Source organism: Diaphorina citri, unplaced genomic scaffold (assembly GCF_000475195.1).
Source record: "Diaphorina citri unplaced genomic scaffold, Diaci psyllid genome assembly version 1.1 scaffold853, whole genome shotgun sequence".
Classification (NCBI taxonomy): domain Eukaryota; kingdom Metazoa; phylum Arthropoda; class Insecta; order Hemiptera; family Psyllidae; genus Diaphorina; species Diaphorina citri.
The window spans coordinates 120,621-124,973 of record NW_007378285.1 but is presented as its reverse complement, the minus strand read 5'-3'; the positions used below and the strand labels follow the sequence as shown (position 1 = coordinate 124,973).

Below are 4,353 nucleotides of genomic sequence, written 5' to 3'. Positions count from 1 at the left end.
AACCCTTTGTGTCACAGTGGTTCCGGTAGGAAACCACCACCTTAGTGATTTTTTAAATTAAATTTATAAAAGTTAGTTACTTTTCGTCTGTTTCAGTAGGTTGGTAGCATTGTTTTCTTTAGTTGTGTGAAGTTTGGCGCCAATACTCAATGTTTATGTTTTGGTTTTTGATGTTTCAAATCAGTCAGTCGTGAAATTTTGAGTGAGCAGGAGCCCTCGCCAGAATTTTCCATTTTTTATGCTTTCTACGGACTGTTTGGTGAGTAAACCTATATTTTCTTATTAAAAATACTTTAATTTATCATATTTCTATAGGTTTTCAATTTATTTTTCATTTATTTCACCAGAAATTGAAGAAATATGGGTGGTTTGCAACCAAACCACTATGACACTTGGTCATGAAAGGTGGTTTCGCAGCCAAACCACTGTGACAGTCGGTTTTCATAACCTGTATGTACTTTTACACATGTTTCATGGGTCTCTCATTGTTTTCTGTTCCAGATTGTTAACATCTCTTGATCATGGACCCAGATGAGATTGAGAAAGTCTTGTTTGAGAATATTCCGCTTGGTAATGAATCCGAAGATGGCTTGGAATCAGATTCTGACAGTGGAACTTGCAAAGTGGGACTTTGCATGCAGAATGGAAGAACATGTTTCTACGATTACCATCAAAAATAGGATGTGGAAGACACCTATTTGTCAAATTTAGACTGCCCTACATACATTTTACCTTTTATTTTATTTTAGTTACCTATTTTTATTGTTTTTACCAAAGAAATGTTTGTTTTATTTACTTTTTTATCATACTGTACCTACCAAAAGTTGAGAATAAAGGACTGATTTTTAATTTTCAATGAGAAAATCTTGTTGTAAATTGGGTATACCTAAAAAACTGATTACACAAAATTCAACTGATTGGCCATTCGGAGTGCGAAAATTAGCTGACTGACCATAAGGCAATATGCAAAACGGCGGTTTACATCGTTTGGCGAAATAAAATTTCGGAAAAGTCGTACCATTTTCCAGTAGTACAGGAAAAACCACTTTCGGGATCATAAAACTCAACTGATTGGCAATAAGGAATACGAAAATTAGCTGACTGACCTCCAGGCAATATGCAAAACAGCGGTTTACATCGTTTGGTGAAAGAAAATTTCGGAAAAGTCGTACCATTTTCCAGTAGTACAGGAAAAACCACTTTCGGGATCATTAAACTCATTTATATGATCCCGAAAGTGGTTTTTCCTGTACTACTGGAAAATGGTACGACTTTTCCGAAATTTTCTTTCGCCAAACCATGTAAACCGCCATTTTACATATTGCCTTATGGTCAGTCAGCTAATTTTCGCACTCCTTATAGCCAATCAGTTGAATTTTGTGTAATCAGTTTTTTAGGTATACCCGTCACAGCATTTCTAATTTTCTAGGAACCGCCTCGAATAATTCTGATATTTTTCGCTAGTTGGCTTCTCCTTGAAAGAAGCTACCCTATACCTATATCGGCGCAATTTAAGATTCTCAAAAGGTTTGGACTTCGTAGCAACTTGATGCTGCCCATAACGATGAACCTTCATGTGACATATTTATTTATGTTTAATTGTTTATGTAGACCTCACTTATCTTATAAGTATTAAGTCTTTGTATAGGTACGTACCCAATAAGTATAAGTATAGGTCTGTATGATAGTCACGTGTTATACGTTAGATAAGGATCTGACAGGTCGTCTGTCTAAATAATATTTACGCCTAATCCGTTTTGATTGACTTATCTCTGATTATTATCTGGATTTCTATCTCTACTCATTTATCTGACTAGGTACGGGTATTGTTTAGTAACATTAAGGTCGTCTCTAGTCATTCATGGTTAAGCCATTATGTTTAATGATTTAATACTTAGGACTCCGGAGATAAATTGGAGTTCTATTATTATGTGATCAAAATACTAAGTGAAGAATTGAAGATGACATTCTGTGCCACGAATGGAGTACGAATCTTTAGTTTGGAGGGAAGCGCGTCTGCTTTGTAAGCGCTAGGTCGCAAAAAAAAAAAAAAAAAAAATCTGGTATGAACATCACACGACTTTCTATTACATTTACAGAATACGTATTTGCAAAGAAAAAAAAAATAATGTGAAAATTTTTCCAAGTCCCATATGGCGGCCGATTTTTGGTCGAAAATTTTATATCTCAAAATACTCCCCATGTAATAAGGGATCATTTAAAAGTGTCCAAAAATTGAACGTTCGGTCTCTATCTTCATTTCAGAGCATCAGAACTGGCTGGGCATGGACGATAATCTGGGGCCTGTTGCCATCAGTTTGAAACGAGAGAAAGTCGAGTATACTCAGGAAAGTCAACAAATGTACAGATATAGGCTGCTCATCCGAACCAGCGAGGTAAGAACCCTGGGTTCGAATCTTGAGGATTTTTCTTTTTTTTTTAACATTAATTTATAAACTGCTAAAGACGGCAGTTTTACCCTCCATGCGGCAACAAGCTACCCACCGCACATTAACCTCAGCCAGCCTAAGAGGGACTAGAAAAAAAATCTGGTGTGAACATCACACGACTTTCCTTATCCTATTGAATGATGCGTATTTGAGTGTTCTTTTACCCTAACTTTTACAATATCTCTAACCGTTTTGCCGCTATAGCTGAAAACCGGCAAAATCGGTCGAAATCTGTCCAAAAGCGGTCAAAATACCGCCAAGCGCAGCAACCATCTCAACCAAACGTTTTGTGTTGCATCCTTGTCACATTTGTGAACTACATACCAAATTTCAAGTCTCTAGCCCTTAACATTCCTGAGATATTGTTAAATTACACAAAAAAACCGTCAAAAAGCTGCAAAATGCCGCCAAGATTTGTACCGATCTTAACCAAAAGTTTCGTGTCGCATCCTTGTCACATTTTACAGCTGCATGCCAAATTTCAAGTCTCTAGCTCTTCGTGTTTTGGCACTAAAAACTGACCATCGAAAATTTGACCCGATTACATTACTTTCCTTCCTATAGGATAAGGGAAGTGAAAACCAGCAGCAATAGCTCCACCAGGACCCGACAGGAATATCTCAAGGATTTAACTCAGAATTATGCCACCAGTACACTCATAGAACCCTCGCAGAAATTCTGTAAGTATAGATCACTTTATTAATTTAAAATTTTGATGAGACTTGCCTTCTCCCTGAAATCGCCCAATCTGCTAGAGGAAGTTGTCTACAAATTGCCCCATTTACATCGGCTGGGATTGAACCTACGCCCTCCTGATTACCAGGCAAACGTCTTAACCATTACATAATACATAGGTAACTGAGGCAGGTTGTGTCCTTGAGATCCTTTATAATATTTGGTCGATAAGAACAAGGCATCGATCTCATCTGCCATATCCAAATCAAGAACTTTGCCCCGCCTCAGTTGATTGGCTCCAACGTGATTTTACATGCAAGTTAGTTTGGTTTGCTCTGCATCTGAACCGGTATTTTACATTATGTGGACCGGTCAAACACTTTGGACATAGGTTTAACTTGACGTTAAGTATTAAACTCACCATTACACCGTCCAAGTCAGCAGCAAGCCCCCGTGTCCCATGCACAGAGGAAGAGGTAAGTCAGCATGTAGACCTTCTGATCTAGATGTGGGTAAACTCACCATTACACCGTCCAAGTCAGCAGCAAGCCCCCGTGTCCCATGCACAGAGAAAGAGGTAAGTCAGCATGTAGACCTTCTGATCTAGGTGTGGGTAAACTCACTATTACACCGTCCAAGTCAGCAGCAAGCCCCCGTGTCCAATGCACAGAGGAAGTGGTAAGTCAGCAACGTCAGCATGTAGACCTCTTATGCAATGAAGTTTGATAGAGGGGACTGTAACAATGGAGGCCTTTTAGTGCGAAACCCATAGGGAGAAGAAAGATAGGATAGGAGAAAGCCGCTAGCCGTTCCGAGAACGAACCTTCTCTGTTGATGAAGTTCGCCCCGGGCGGGAATCCAATCCACGGCTTAAGGCTTATAAGGCAGGCGCGCTACCCTGCAATCTAACTAGTTCACATTCCTTCAGGCACACTCCATTTGTCAAGGGTCTAGGTTTACCTTGCCCTTAGGACAATTTAATTTGAAGAACCCACAACAATGTAGCCTACTACTGGGGAAAAGGGACTCTTTAGTCCTATTGGAACACTTTTATATGACTGTTTTCCCTGTTCTAATTCTGTTTTTGTCTATTTCAGGTATGAGAGAAGCTTCTCACCCCCCAGATCTAGCAATAGTTCAGGCTATGGTACTGGAAGTAGCAGTAGATCATTCATGGGAGTAGACAACCGATTTCCCGTCAGTCTAGAGGTCAGTCCTGCCACTCTGT

At 39.2% G+C, this 4,353-nt stretch overlaps 1 long non-coding RNA gene across 1 annotated transcript; it reads left to right on the top strand.

Annotated features, from left to right (window-relative positions):
* The first annotated feature begins 12 nt into the window (after positions 1–12).
* Positions 13–856, top strand: LOC108252790. The gene is made up of 2 exons (XR_001809587.2): positions 13–259; positions 502–856. It is a non-coding gene; the product is annotated as an uncharacterized LOC108252790 (long non-coding RNA).
* The last annotated feature ends 3,497 nt before the right edge of the window (positions 857–4,353 follow it).